Source organism: Harpegnathos saltator, unplaced genomic scaffold (assembly GCF_003227715.2).
Source record: "Harpegnathos saltator strain DR-91 unplaced genomic scaffold, Hsal_v8.6 scaffold115, whole genome shotgun sequence".
Taxonomy (NCBI): Eukaryota; Metazoa; Arthropoda; class Insecta; order Hymenoptera; family Formicidae; genus Harpegnathos; species Harpegnathos saltator.
In genome coordinates, this window is record NW_020229890.1 from 1,113,081 (window position 1) to 1,129,832 (window position 16,752).

The 16,752-nt window shown below is 48.3% G+C and overlaps 1 protein-coding gene across 2 annotated transcripts in view; it reads right to left on the reverse strand.

The window, feature by feature from the left end:
- Positions 1–16,752, reverse strand: part of LOC105188294 (transcription factor Adf-1-like) — a 118,793-nt gene that overhangs the window by 74,842 nt on the left and 27,199 nt on the right. The window lies entirely within an intron of this gene.

Genomic DNA, 16,752 nt, shown 5'->3' on the forward strand with positions numbered 1-16,752 from the left:
GGAAGAAAGAAAAAAAGATTCTTAGGAGGAACGTACGTTCCCTTTCTGTTTCACACACGTCACTTTGTAACTTTGGAAAATTGATGTACGATTTCTGGGACGGGATTACTATTCCGCGTAGCCCTTCAACAGAGAACAGGGGTTCGAAGCTCAAGTCCCATTACTTTCCACACAGACAGCGCCCCCGCGGGAAATGCGTCGCGTAACAAGGCTCGAGCCGGAGAGAAGTCGGGGAAAATTCGCGGTAGAACGCCGAGCGATTGCAATTTTACCGCGGTGTAATGTCTGCCGCGAAGTTGCGGTTCAGCCGAGCGCAAAGAACTCGACAACGACTTCGCGAAATTCCGAGTTACTTACTTCCAGCATGGAGGAGCGAAGAATCGCGCGGAGGGTAGTAAAAACACGAGGGAAGAATGGAACAAGCGGGTATCGACTTATCGAGCGACGACGGCGAGGACGAAGACGAAGACGCGATGACATGCTTCCGCAGGCCGATCTGACGCGCAAATCCGCTTCATCGAATCAAATCTGGCGAAGTAGTTTACAGTGCGACGGCGACTGCGTTTCTTCACGTTCGCTCAGTGACGAAAGTGATGGCGGGATTTTTGCTTCGGTTATCCGATACTCTCTCCCACATTCGCGAGCGACCAATCGCGGAAGGTATGAAATTTGACGGCCGCTCGCGAAATGCGGCAAACCGTCAGCGTGTCAGAGTCTCCGATAGGTTCTCGTTATTTTTCGACGTGTCGAGGTGATGACTGAAGGTAAGTGGAACTGATTGAAGGGTGCTTCTCGGCACAGGATGGAGCATGTAGAGAGGAGGAGACGTGATTAGTTAACTCTTTCGTTAGTGTCCTGCCGGCTCATGTCTCTTTTCGTCATGTCGATTTTCGGTAAACTGAATTGCAAAACTCGCGCGACTTCGTCAAGTTGAACTCTTCCTTCTCCCTTTCGCGAAGATATTGATAATTCAGGCGACAGAGGCGCGCTCCGTCTTCGCCTCTCGCGCACGTGGACGTATAAATTTGTAACGTGACAGTTCTCTCCCCTTTATTCGTTCCACCCGCTATGAAACGCAAGCCGCTTCACAGCCCTCACCTTAAGATAAAGTCTGTCAAAGTGATAGGATTGAGTGGAATGAGGAAGAGGGTCGCGTCGACTCTCAAAAGGAAACAAACGCGGGCTCGTAGGCCGCCGTAAATTGTCCAATTGGTTGCCGGTATTTTTCAATCGGTTGCGCGATCGAACGGCTCCGTGTGAAAGTTTTAATCGTCGCGAAGCGCATCTAAATACGGATATTTGCTCGGGCACATAAAACTCATACATTCGCGCCGCACATCTCACACAGACACAGGCATTCAAACGCAGTCGGACACAGAATTTTGTTTTTTCGCAAATAACATTTTTACAAGCGTTCCCACCACCATCGACGTGCAACGTTGCCCTTGGATCAGTGCCGGTTCTGTCCCACTTTTCGAGTTCTACCGAGTAACAGCTCAAATAGTACACAACTCGCGCGCGATGTTGCGCGATTCGCCGGAGAATGGCGCAATTAACGAGGTAAAAGTTAACGAAGCAATCAACGGCGCGCTCGCGATATTCTAACTACAGTTGCACTTTAACTTGCAAAAAGCATATTTTACCTCGGCAACCGATAGCCAAATGTTTTCTGGAAAAATAAATTGCTCGCCCGACCGAGCGTAATGGGAGAAAACGGCGACAAAGACAACGCGCTCGAACGAGAGAATTCGACTCGCTGTCGAGCGAGACAAGATGCATCGATCACGCTGACTTCGTAAAAACACCGGGCGAGAGAGATAGGAGGATGAATTGAGCCGAATTTAAGAACCTTTGTCTCGAATAAGATGCAGCGATAAGGCGCTCAGGAGGTTCGGCAAAGCTGCTTAAATTAAGCGAAAGTAGGTCGGCGAACAGATCCCGAGTAAAAATCTGATTCATCTTGCTTTAGCGCGACCTTTAGCGCGTTTATCTTTTCCGTACGTTGCAAATTCCAATGTGTCACGGCAACTACTAATCAACTGTACGTGAATTCATCTCGAATATCATTCATACGTACACACATACATAAGCATAGGCACATTCATACACCCTAATTGCCATCTTAATTGCAACAAATTTAATAAGCGAAATTCTACGAGAGAAAAAAGAGAAAAAATATATAAATTTCGAGACTTAAGCTACTTTTAAAATGATCACATTTATACTTCGGACGTACGTCCGATGCTTAAAATCGACCGTTTTGCATAATGAAGTAAACATCTCGAAATTAGGAAATTTTATAATCAAACGATGCTACGTGCTACGTTTCGCCGTCGCACCATGTGACGCGCATTACGCCCGCTGCCACGAACATCCTGCGCCGAAGGCACGATTCAAGCGCTGCCCTTTTGCGATTACGACGCGACCAATCGCGCCTCGGTACCCCGTCGACGACGATACGTGCGGAAAAGGAAAGGGAAAAAGAAAAAAGAAAAAAAAAGAAACGGAACAGACGAAGGGAGGAAGGAAACAATGTGTCAATTAAATCTTCACATCAGCAAGCTTTGTTGCAAGTGATAGAGTGCGAGCCCCGCGGGAGCTAATCTCGCGTAAGCACAAATACCGGGCACAGTGACTGTAGTTGCGCCAGGACCAAATGTTACAAACAAAAGGAAAAAAAAAAAGAAAAAAAGAGGAAAAGGAAAAAGAACAGACTTCCGTCGTTAATGCGAAACTCTCGTCACGAGTGCAGGAGTTCATTGAAAAATCTAACGTCGCCCGCGACGAGTGAGAGAGCGCGACGACGCGCGTTTCTGAGCGCGTTCGCGAACTCGCGCGAATCAATTTAGTCGGGTATTATAGGTTTTCGTGCGACTTAATCCCCCGATCGAGCGAGTGACTTTTTATCGTTACTTTTACGCGGTAACTTTTAGGGCGAGCTTGAGCCACAAACGTTAACGATGATTTAACGCGCCAATATTCGTTCTTTATGTATCTATAACCACTGTATACCGGGTCACACGAGTGAGCGAACACTTTTCGAGCAGATGGCGAGAGCAACGAGCATTTACTCGTGTGACGTAAAATATGCATGTGTGTATGTATAGATATACACGTATGTATAGACATACTCGTGCGATAATAACAGTAACCTCTGAATAAAAAAGAGGGAAAAAAAGATAAATCTGACCAAAAGCTACAAGCGACTCGTGGGAAAATTCGAGTGTTTGACCGGCCGTTAATTTCGCTTCAGACATATATCGTGTCCTTGTGTTTTGCACCTGCGACTGGTTCGAAAACGGGTCCATACTTTATCGTCTATACGAATAATAAATATGATGATTGTGTCAGTAATTAAGGGTGTTAGCTGTCGCGTCAGCGTGTGTACGTGAATGTTAAAATAGATCTCCGCTGGGAACGCGCCTTCTCCACAGTATTTCCATGCCGTTCGTTGGTTCGTCCGCCATTATTTCAACGAGTAAAAATTTCATTCGATTTCCAATCGCGCAAACACTCGAGCGAACGAGCGTGCGCGCTCTTTTATTATCTCTCATTATTTTCTCGCATAGGCACGTAACTTGTGTGTAAAATTAAGTACGTGAGATTGGTTAAATTGGAATTTCGGAATTACGTAATGACAATTCGGTAGTATTATCGCGAGGCAAAAATTAACACGCGCACGATATTAATGAGTTTTCGAATGCATGGCTCGCTTGACTTGAGACGCAGAGCGTGCGCTCGAGAGTGAAGTATCCGCGCTGGAAATATCCGCCCCGAGAAGTCTGTTCCAGGCGGGATTACAAAGTTTCGATGATAATACGCGGATGTATTATTTCTCTCTTTATCCTTTTCTCTCATCTCCCTGTCACATTAGGCAAAAGTTTCGACGGGACTGCGACAGAGATTAAATTGGCTGCTTCTTCCTCTTGTAAAATTGTGATTTTTATCACACAAGAGCGGCTTTCGTACAAACAACGACTGTACGTCACTTTCAAGCGCGACAGCTGCTATGATAAATCACGTGATGGCCAGGAACACGTGTTCATACACACGAAGATCGCACATATCGGGGGCATAACTGCGAACAAATTCGAGTCCAGTGACCTAATTCTGGGCATATAATCATTCCGAGTTGAATTTCACCGAGCTTTCACTGAGCTTTGCGTGACGACTGACGATTGTTGCAACGGTAACAGTAACAATGCGCTATTCCTCATTGAAGATAATACAGAAGTGACTGTTACACTACGTCTTCCTTCTCTTCTGCGCGTGCGTTTAGGGGATATTTATTGCTTCGACCGGTCCCGTTTAATAGCGAGCACGCCGGTGTACTGTTCGCGATATTACCGAAGTATATCACGACATCACGTTTGACGTAAACAAAAGCTTCGCGTCCGCGCTTAATGTTAAATGAGCGCACGGGAGGGCTCTCTCGTCTTAGCTCCGTGAAATTATCAGCTGGGTTGCTATGGCCTGTGCTGTGCCAGTGGCCGACGCCGAACAGCGCATCGATTTTCCTCGGCGAAAATTCGACGGTCGTTCCGGATTTTGTGGGATTTACGTCGACGTCAAAAACCGCGAGACGGAAATCGCGGGCGGGAAGTGGCCGGGGCGAACGAAAGATACGAATCGATGTAGAGCGCCAGTATCTATCCAATAAATCTAACCGCCGTCTTGTATTTCACCCCTCCTCCCGTCCCTCTCGTGTTTAAAATTGGCCTGGAAGATGCGGGAATTTCACTGGTGAATAGATTACCGATTTATCTGCTTCTTTCGACATCGTTCGGTCTAGGCGGCAGACGTAGACGACAATTATTCTTCCTTGCGGGCAGGATACGTTCAAATCACGCGAGCCATGCGACGATCGTCCAGATCGAAAATTAGAAGACATTCGACATACTTTATGCACGCGCGTAAAACGTGTAATGTACGCTGAATAAAGCGTGGCACATCGCGAGACGAGGTCGCGACTCCGGAGTAAAAATGAAAGATGAATCTCTTTTCCCAACGGAACACGTTATTGATTATTCACCTGCGGAATCGCATGTGTCACGCCGATGAACGTTCTCAGCTAATCAACGTACAAAGGTCAACGAATGCGGAAGTCTGTAATTTAGAGCAAGAAATTACAACGAGCCGTCGATACCGTTGACCCGTCCGCGATTTATTGTTGATAGCTCGAAGGGCTGTCCGTAAGGATCGTCCGTAAGGATAATCGATCGTACGTACGGTGCGCGTCTTGTACATAGTGTGTGTCATGCCGTGCGAAACCACGCGTTGTCGATTAACTATCTAGGTTATCGTCAACGCCGCTCGTGTACGGTGTCATCGTGACGCGCGTGTGTGCGTGTGTGCGTGAATGCGCTTGCGAATGATAATGTTGACAACGACAGCGCGCTAGAACGGTAGATATCTCCCCGGCTTCGGAAATTTGTCTCTTAGTAGGCATACCTCGTCGCTAAGCGGTACAAAAAGATCGTTTCTCCGAAAAAAGATTTCCTTCAATATCTCGATAACAGCGTTGCTCGGATATTATTGTAGAGAAAGAAAAAGGGCTGAGAGAGAGAGAGAGAGAGAGAGAGAGAGAGAGAGAGAGAGAGAGAGAGAGAGAGAGAGAGAGAGAGAGAGAGAGAGAGAGAGAGAGAGAGAGAGAGAGAGAGAGAGAGAGAGAGAGAGAGAGAGAAACACGATCGCCATTTCTGGGCGAACGGATCCTTCGCGTGCTCGTGAATGTAAGTCTACGAAGTAGTCACGACATGTACATATCCCGTTAATGTAATGTACGCGCTGCTTGGGGAATGGTCGGTCGAACGCGCGATGAAAGACAGCGACCCGACTTTTCGTCCGGATTCCATCGGTACTACACGTTTAACAATGTTACGCGTTCCCCGTCGTGCTCTCGTCGACTAGCGTTAAACCTACCGCAATGCGCCTAAGCTGGTAATTATAAAAGCGTGCGCGTGTTAATGTGGCGTGTAACGAACGTCAGGCGACAACACATCTCGCAGTGATCATCGCGCCGAGAACGCGGCGTAACTTTGTATCCGGGGACGTGCCGGCAGAGCGAGACTTTGTGATAAATCATACATATACATACACTAGGGGAAAAGATTTAGTATCTCCAGCAAAACTGTTTAGTCGAGGGATTTTTTAATAGCAACCAAATATCTTGTTTTATATAACAAAATTATTTAGTTGTCTCAACGAAATATATTTTTCTGCTTTGTTCTCTGGACCAAATGATTTTGTTCTTAGACTTCATATATAAAAATTAAGCATTCTCAGTTATTTTATCCATAAGAATTACATAATAATGAAATATTATTTTACATAAACTGAAATAATGCCCAATGGACACTATTTTGTCTTTCTGTGTGTACTAAAATTTTATATATTAAAAGATTTTATATATTAAGAAAAAATTATAGTATTTTTAACAAAATTCGTATAGTTGAAGCTTTTTGGTTGCTGTAACAAAAATATTACGTTATACGAACAAACCGTAATCAAACAAGATATTTGTTTGGAACAGGAACTAAACAGTTTCGTTGGGCATATTTTAACCAAATTATTTTGTTGTTACAACAAAATTTTCGTTCACGCAACAATACATTTTTCCTAGTGTATATCGAGTGAACAACTTGGAACACCATCGGGATCAATGACAAATCTCGATTTCCGAGACCATAAACGATATATAGATATCTTTCTCTCTCTCTCTCTTCTCGACTTAGTCCCGCTTAGATATGTAAACAATATATCGTCGAGATCAATGAAAATTATGTTACACTAGATGTACTGTTGAGATGTCGTTGAATTTCCTAGGATAGAGAGTAGAGTTTATTTATTTTTATACCGGACGCCTCGACCGAGCGTCCACTGTGTATTTAATTGGGCGTATGGCACGCCCGTTACTCGAAGCAGGAGGAAAGGCAGAGATGTAAAAACGAGCGCGAAAACGCTTATCGTTCGATTCGGAATCCGTGCGTGCGCGCGCATCAACAGTTCTCCCGTTGGTTTCCCGCAGGCAATTGAGACTCGTTTCCACGCTGATTAGCGTTGAAAGTGCGCGATGTTGTGCGCGGAGACGCGCGCACCTGTGTCGTTTGGTCGTTCAACATTTAACACTCGAGCGCGAAACGAAACGATAAGCGCGCTCTCTTTTTCTATCTCTCTCTCTCTCTCTCTCTCTCTCTCTCTCTTTTTCACGCGCGCGCGCGAATGTTCGCTAAAACGATAAACGTTAAACGGCATTAGCGTTAACAGCAATGCAAGCGCTCGAATCCGCGCGATACGATATCAATGGTACTTTATTCGCTGCCGAGTAATCTCTCGCTCTCGCCGATCGGCTATATCGATATTCAATTCGGGGCATGTTTCCGCGTCGAATTACTCGTCGGCGCATCGACACCGAGTGCGTGCGTGTCGAGGGCCGGACTTTTGCGGGACACTATGCGCTATGTGTTTAGTGATACGTACGTGTTTTTAGCTGTTAGGATTATTTGCACGCGCCAAGTCGCGAATTGTGGTCCAGGCTTTAACGTAGAATTTACAGCCGCGTCACGCGGAACGATCCCGCGCGCCGTTACGTGCGCGCGGCCGGTCAGCCGCGTGCGCGCGCCTCGCGATATCGCACTTTTTCTATCTCATCAGTTTCGTCCTCCCGTCGGATGACTTCTGGTTGATCGTCTCGGTCCAATTCCGGTAGTCACATCTAGCGTTACACACACACACACACACACACACACACATCATCTCTCCACCAGCCTCCCGCCAGCGCGTGAATCCCGCGGGGACGACAGCGTGGCGTGAATCTCAGGAGCGTGCGAATCGCGACGGCGGCGGCGGCGGCGGTACAACAAATCGCCGGAGTTTACGCGAAAGCGAAAGCGTGCAACGTGCAACGCCGGAGAATACCCCGAGGAATGATACGTTCAAAGGCCGATGTGTTAACGGGATAGCTTGCTTGACGAAGCACGCGTAGCGACGATATCAGCGAGATACCTGCGGAATTCGCCGTTTTTCGTCCGAGAGGAAGGAATATACACATATGTATTGTTTCCGCGATGATTCTAGTGACGAAGAGCTGTTACATATATATGTAAATGTTGTATCTCGAGTGTCTGTTAAATTTATGCGAAGAGTGTTTAAAAGTCGTGTTACACGTGAATTTTACTTGCGATGCGCGCGGCGAAGGACGACGCGCGCGAAAGATCGCGGCGCGAACGACGCGCAAACGGGCCCGTTTGTGCGCGAACGTGCACGTCGAGCCGGAAGCTTCGCTTTTCGCGGGGGCTCAAATGCAATTGACACTACGTACGGATTCGTGTTGATCCCATTGCGACACTGCGAGAGATCGGCGCTCGTTTCTCGGCGACTGTTCGGCAGCGGAAATCGACGAGCACGCTCGTCATCAGGCGTACCGTGCCGCGCGAGTCAATTCCCATCGAGAAAGCCGCGATCGATCGCGCCGCGAGCGCGCCGCGAAATAAAAGCTTTGTCGGAACTCATAACCCGTCGTGTCACGTGCACGCGAGGCATGCGAGAAGACGGCGGCGGATCCGTCGCGTCCGCTGCGACGGAATTCGGTCAGCAACGGATGCGAGATATCCCGGCCTGTCGTTTCAACGAGTGATCAAACGATCTCGGGACGTGTAGAAAATCGGGAAGAAGCGGCCCGTGCGAAAGAATTGCGCAATGAAACGCAATCGAATAATTATGATGCTATTAACCGGAATTGCTGACTCGGACGATGTGACTCGATATGACGTTTCATTTTCCATCGTTTGTACACAATCGTTATGTCACCCTCATTACGATCGCAGCTCTATAATTGTGATCGAATGAATTCGGGAGCAACTTACCAACGCAATTTATCAACGACGCTCGCGAACTCTCGCGAAATGAGTTTCGATGATTTTTATCGCGCGTGACGCAACCACCACATCACACGGCAGTTCTGAAATATAATGGTGGATTCTCTCTCTCTCTCTCTCTCTCTCTCTCTCTCTCTCTCTCTCTCTCTCTCTTTCTCTCTTTTTCTTTCCCTATCTGCCCTATGCATCTCTCATCGATCGTCACGAAGCGCCGTTAATATCGATTCTGCTGTCGCGCGCGTTTTGTGTTATTCCGCCGCGACGTAATAGCCTGAAACGACCAGCGCGGACTGTCCGTGGTGAAAAATAAGAGAGTCGGATAACGACGTGTCGGGGGCATTAGCGCTCGTTGAAGCGGCCGACGTAATTCCAACGCAAGTTTCTTGCTCGAGGAAGAAACCTTCCGCTCCGTCGCAATCTGCCATGCCTCGCGTCTGCGACTTCGCGGTCGAGCGGCCTACGCCGTCGTTGTACGTGAAAAACGAATGCCGATCCGCGACTCTCGATCGCTCTCACATTGAACCACTATACGAAGACTTGAAGGGTCCAATCACACAGCTTTGAATCGCAATCAGCATAAGTCACGCTATGATATACATATACGAACAACCCTTGTCCTATCTTAATCGAGTAAGTCTTGTAAGCAGCTTTAGAGAAGTCTCTACGCCTAATCATATTCTCTAAACGATATTCCGCGTTTAAGGGATACTCGGCGGGCGATTTCGGTTTCCGCCGCTTCGTTTGGTGCGCCGGAGAATTTGGTCCCGGATCTTTGTCGGAAGGTGCAATCGACGACACCAATTAAACAATCAACTTTGCGTGTGTCTGAACCTCTCTATTGAATCACACACATTCGCAGAACGTTCTCCATCCGTCGCACATTCCCCTCGTCAACATATAATCGGGAAAATTATTACGTTCTGCGAGAGACAACTATAAAGTCCCCGTCGGCACCAACAGCGATCGCGAGACGAATCAGCGGAGTCCAAACAGCCGCTGAGTTTCCACTCGCCCGTATCATGTTGTAATAATGTATGATTGTGTTGTTTTAATACCGCGACGGCCACTGGAGACATCACGTCGGAGCGCGCTCGATATCTTTGCGCACAATTAAACGTTTGTTTTGAAAGCGGCGCGAATTAAACTTTAAAATCCCTGTTAAAATTCACACCGACACGCGCGCGCGTGTGTGTGTGTATTATCCGAAGGCGCAAACCGGATTGCGCAACGGCTCGACTAATTGCGTTATTTCAGACGAATTTCGCGAAATTCAACGTGATGCTCGCATCGGCACGAGCGGATCGAAAATGTGTAACGTAACGTCTCATTCCACGATGGCGGCCGCCAAGAACGCGCTGTAAGCGGGGTAAACAACACAAAGCCCGACGCGACGTCTGGCTGACATGAACGTGTCGCGAGTTACGAATCGCCTTAACCGCGCGACGACCTGTCAAGCTGGAGGGAAAACGACGCGGAGGACGGATACGCGACGACGGTTGTCCCCCGGCTGCCGCGATGTTAAAGCAGCGCGATGATACAAGCAGATTTAAGCAAGAGTATCATCCCCATTCGAGCACGACATATCCGCTTTGGAAGTAGCCCCGCCGTCGGGAAACATAAAACGCGCGCTACGCGTTGCGAATTAATCATTACATACGCTCGCATTATCATCGCTGACATTTGGCGCGCTTAATGCGGCCGCTGCGAGGCGCATGCAGCGAGATGCAAAAGGGTGTAGGCGGTAAGTGTAGGCGGCAAGAGACAGAGGAGAGGAGAAAGGGCGAGGCGAGAGGGGAATCGCATTGAGCGCCAAATGAGCGACGAAAATACGGACCAAGGTGTGTCTCTACGGAGAGCGAATTATACAGGTGGCTCTCGCAATTCGCGCGATTAATGAGTTTTCGAGGATTACCGCGTAAACTGAATTTAATCGGGCCGAGCGGAAGGCGCGCGCGGACGCTGTCCTTCTCGCTCGCTCGCTCACTCGCGAAACGATTCCAGCTATTTACGGGGGGAGGGGGGAACGCGATGATCGCGCGGATCGACAACTGCCTGTAATGATGAGCCCTAAGCTCTCTCGTTGTATCGGCTGGCTCGATAAGTCCGCAGGGAAGCCGATAACCCGGCATGGTCAGGCGCGAGTTTGCGTTTCTTTTTTTCGTTTCCTCCTCTCCACCCCGCCGCTGCCGCTGCCACCGCCGGCGCCGCCGCCACCGTTGTAAAAGCGATCAACGCGTTAACGCGTCAGGGCGGCAGTATGTCCAGCTGTAAAATCGTCACCATCGGCCGCGGCGCCAGGGTCCCCGCGAATTTATCGAGCAGCCCAATTAGCAGGTGCGAAAGAACGTTCTCCTGCAGCACGTTTCGACTTTTTGCCGACAGCTCGCCGGCTAACGAGCGCATTTACAAGGTAATCACGCGCCAGGCGCTCGCGCACCCCGCGAGAATCTCCCCCGCACTGCGAGTCGCGCTTGCGTCCGCGGGGGCGGCAGGAGAAGGGGGCGGGGGAAGTAGAAGCGCAATCAGCGGATAGACGCAATTTCGTTCGCGCGAAATAACCCACCGCGTAATCATTCCGTATGCAGCTGCATCTCGCAGCATCCGTCGCGCGTTCCGCATATCGAGGTGCTTCCGCCCCGATACGCGGGGCGTGATAGTAAATGCGAGCTGTAATTTTCGTCGGGCCGTAATTATCCTCGGTATCTCCCTCCCTCCTCGGTACCTTACGCGGCCCGGATATCCCCGTGATCCCGCCGAGAGAAGCCGTCTTCCCGCCGGAGATCACATCTCTCCGCGTCTCGCGGGTGTTCATCGTCGCGCGCGCGCCGCTAATCCGGATCGTCGGCTCTCGTCGTCATCGTTACTTTTTATGAGAGAAGCGCTCATGCCGACGCACGATGAACGTGTACTTCGTCGGCTTCGAGGTGGCCGGCGCGGCCGTCGTGCACGAGAGTGGTCGCGAGGAAGCCGGAACGTGCTTGAAGAAGACGTGCCTGCGCTTACTATTATGGAGGATGCAACTAAACAATCGAGCAGTGCCAGTGCATGTACACCACAGAGATTTGTATAATATAACATACATACGACATAGCGTGAAAAGAATTACAAAGAGAGAAGAGGAGCGAGGAGTATCTCGTAATGTAACGTACTATATGAAACATGTACACGTACTATGTATCCCCGTAGAACTATCGAGGTTGTAAAACGGACGATTTAATAACCGTACGATTACATTTATATAGGGTGTATATTGTGAACCAGCGACACACACACACTTGCGCACTGTAAGCGGTAATGGTGGACTTATATTGTGACCTATTTATAACGTGACCGCGCCGAGTACTGAAAATATAAAATGTCTACGTGGTATACAGTGATATCTCAGTTTTTCTCTCCCTCTCTCTCTCTCTCTCTCTCTCTCTCTCTCTCTCTCTCTCTCTCTCTCTCTCTCTCTCTCTCTCTCTCTCTCTCTCTCTCTCTCTCTCTCTCTCTCTCTCTCTCTGTCTGTCTGTCTGTCTGTCTGTCTTCCTCCCATAAACACGCTTCTCTCATCCCGCCACTCTCGGAGAGATCATGCGCTCGCTCTCTCTTCTCCTCACCCCTTTCAATCCTCCGCGATCGAAACAAGATTTTCCTCTAAACTGCCGCGGAAAGGCTCGCTCTTTCTGCTGAGATGCAGAAAGACGGGCGGGTTTCTTCTTGATGAAAACGCACGCAAGGAACATCCTCGGCCGTCGATCGTTCCGACGAGCGGAAAACTCGAGCGATCGCGAAATGTTTGCGCGCTCCGGCTCTCGCGTCTAATTATTTCGGTACGTTCGTCGGTATTGTATGTCGGTGCATCTGGTATCACCGACCATGAATGATGCGATTACGTTCGGATGTGTTGCCGGTGATTCGTAATGTCGACTGATATTCATTCAAACAAAGTATGCAGCGCTTCAATTAACGGCGCGATTAATTTATTCATCGCGGGTGTGGCATCGCGCACGCGCGCGCGCGCTCATGTAACGGATGTTTGTTAGAAAATTGTTATGTGAACTCGTGAATATGTGAAAATCAGCGCGAGAGCTGCGGAACGCGCGTCGGCGGGGATGATTCCAACAGCCGGATTCATTTATAATTTCGCCGCGGATGCTGATTGACCTTTTGTCCACTCGCGATCGCTCGTACTCGCGATAGGTCGCGCTGTCGCGTTTGCATACGCATCATCTTGTTTTTTCTCCGATATTATACGACACATGGTCGAGATGTCGCATTCATATTAAGCGGAGACCGGAATTCGCGCTTCTGACGTATGAATGTATTGTAACATTTAAGGAAAGTCACAATCGCGTCAGTCCGCGTCGCTAACTTCCCGCACTTTGCGCGGCGCGCCGCCCGCCGACGGACGAATTGACAAACAATCGCTCGTAAAAGCCTTCATCTGCGAAGTTACGTTACGGGGCGGCTGTATCAATAAAATATAACGCACACGGGAAACGGGGCTTTAGTGAGAGCACCGGCGGAGCTGCATGTTATCACGCTGAATGGGGTACATCGTCGGGCGCCATGAATGACGGCGCAGGAATATCGCACATATTAATTTGAACGCCACTAGTTTACGCACGATTCTATCATAGTCTCGCGCCCGGATTGCTATTAGCCTCTCGCACAGCAGCCAGCAATACCCACGCTATTCAGTCGAGAGACAAAATGATCGGCCAGTGATGAGCTCGCCAATATATTAACAAACAATGCAGCTTCCTAACTACTAATGAGCTTCACAGAGCAAACTCAAAACAGCACGCGCAGTATAAACGAAGAGGACTCTTCTAATTGGAATTATTATTGCCGTATCGTTCGCCTTTCAGGCGTACAGAGAAATTTCAGGTCTTTCACTGGCGAAGCGCACGCGGTGTACTCGAATATATCCTTTACTCGGGCTCTCTCTTTCCCTTTTTCTCTCAGCCCGTCTCAATCTCTCTCTCTCTCTCTCTCTCTCTCTCCCTCCCTCCCTCCCTCCCTCCCGCGAGAAACGAGAAAATGGGCGGTGACGATCGCGGTTGTTCGCGAAAGTATGGAATTCTATCTAAATGTAAATGCGTCGCGGCGGAATATATTCGCGAAATATCCGCGCGAAGAGCTTTTCAAAGGGTGGCCCCTCTCGTCGAATCCGAGCCGCGCCGAAAGTTCCCACCGCCAAAGTTAGTCGGCGGTTGCAGTTGTCGTCGGAATACGCGTCACGACGAAGGACTCGGAGCGCGAGATGCGAAGCAAAACATTCTTTCCATTCCGGTCCTGGTATTGACAAACATGCGTGCGTGGGCGCAGCTGCGGTTGCTTGCCGGCAATACGATAGATACGAAGCTGCGCGCATAGGGATGACGCGCCCTGTCCTGCTCTGCCCTGCCCTGCCCGCGCGACGTCGGCACGGATCTCATCTGCGAAGTCGAGCGTCCACATTCGGCGAGAAGATGGGAATTCAACGTCCACGGGAGACAGACGGCTCAGCAGGTAAATATTAAACGAAGATAGGTGCGGAAAGTAATTTAACGGAGTGTATCATAAATCGCACGTCTACCCCCGACTAGGAATTCTTCATGAGATTCGGAGGTAACTTTCAGCCTTCCAATTCTGTAACGTTCCGGCTCGTTATCTCGCTAAGTTTCAACCCAGTTAACGTCTTATTGTTCAGATCGAACGGTTCATCGGACTGTATAACCGAGATGGATAATGCGGTTTTATTCTTCCGTATCAAACCGTATCCAACTTTTTGACATTCTTGAGAGAAGAGAGAAATGGGACAGCGCTGTCGAACAGTTAGTTATCATTCTCTTCAATTTGGTTATTAACTTTCATTCGGAAAAAGCATACGATTTTTGGGACAGACTGTGCGACAGCGGTCGGTCGATGACGAGTTGCGAAATCCGTATATGGACGCGGCTGTGTGTACTTCATTCTAGAATCAGTCTGGCGGACCTGCTGTCGGCTGCTATTGATTCCAAAGTACCTCTTTCCGCGTCCCGAGGTATCCCTTCATATTTTACTTTCACGTCCGATTTGTATTTTTATTCTCGGAGCTAGTACGCCAAGTATCCTTGTGATGTTTGCGCGAACCGGAACCAACATTTCCCATCTCGATAAAGCCGGCAATTTTAGAAACGTAGTGCATCGCAACAATATCGCAGATAGCCGCCGAGCGGAGGAAGCTTGGCACAGTTTTCCGCGTATCTTCGAATTGCGAAGATACTATCGTACCTCGAGTCGTACGATTTGTCGCGCGACGATAATCTCAGTTGCGGTGAGAGATCTCGGGGTTTAAGCGGAGGTGAAATTCTTCTCAGGGTTATTTCTTTTATTTTATACTGCCGAGCGTTATAAACGATACTGGTAATTGTAGTATCGAGGAGGAAGAATTAAGAGGATCGATTTTAAATTCAGTAGAGAAAATGAGTGGCGTGACAAAGACCGATTTGGACTGCGGCAAAGTTCGCGCAAGAAAGAGAAATAACGGGGAATTGTATTTAGCGACGAATTGTACTTTCCTCTTGTCTGAAGCAATTTCTAGCGCTTATTCAGATTCGAAAGTCACAGAGTTTAACTTCACGTCCAAGCAATTAAGCTCCGACACCTCCCGTGCGACACACGCAACATCTCAGCGGAGATGATAAATGCAGCACAATGGCGTTTGGTCTGACGAAGGAGGAAAGGGTGGTAGCGTGGAAAAAGGAACGGCACTTCCCTAATCCGGACGATGAAATTATGCGAACCTTTCGGCCGCTTCTACAGATTCATATTTCTCTTTTGAGTAACTCGAGTGGCCGCGCACCGCTGGTTGACATTTGACGACAAGGCGATTCCCTTCCGTCCCCAGGGCAATTCTACTCTCGTCACGTGACGAGAGCACGACCTAGAAAAAGGGCTCGACAAAGCCGCTGGTGAAACCTCAAAAGAGATGGCATTAATTGTCCAAGAACAGAAACGCGCGCGCGCGATTGTTGTGACTGAACGTTAATCGTTCGTGCAGCCTGATTGTGACACAACGAACGCTATGAGAACTGTGCCGACATTGTTAGGTTTCGTGTCGAACTTACGACATTGAACTTGTTCTATGTGTAATAGCGAAGTAATAGCTTGAGAAAAATCTTTCATCAAAAGATTAATGCTTAGATGTCAGCCGTGTCATTCTTTTTCTCAAAGAGTAACTTTCGAAAGAATAAATGTCTGTGAAAAATGGATGTGGCTCGTAAGGAAATTGTACGCGTCGTACATGAAAAATGACATCTCGATTGTCGAAATAAATGTTCGAATACATAAACTAATGTGTTTCGCATCGGTATCGCGAGAGCAATCATTAATAACTTAATAAATGCCAGCGATACAGCAGTCGCTTAAGATTAATAGATATCTGTCGGGTGTTAAATTAATAACCCCATGGTGCTTGTGTGTCGTCTTCACTTAATGAATGAGACTCGCAGAGATAAATGATGAAAACTTTAATCGAGCCGGCGGCTGAAATGAACATTTCAATTATCGGCAAAAGTTTGGGAGCGCCCCGATGAAAAATACAATCCAAGACGTTTTTTTCTCTTCGCTTTAAATCTCTACGAACGCCCTGGAAAATGTTCGGCTTTTTAACGGGCAAATCTATTTCCATGTCGTTTGGATGTTAATCGGACTATGCAAAGACCACAGAGCTGCTCCGTAGAATTCTGATCTCTTAATTTCGCGATTATTTTAAACACGCGCTCTCGATTACACGTGCAAACGCGCGCGAGTCCCGTGAGAACAGAGGATGTGCTTTAAAATATCATTAGCCAATAGCGATTGAATTATGAATATCGCATATGTTAGATAATTTATAGTCACGCCCTAATAACTATTACATGACTTC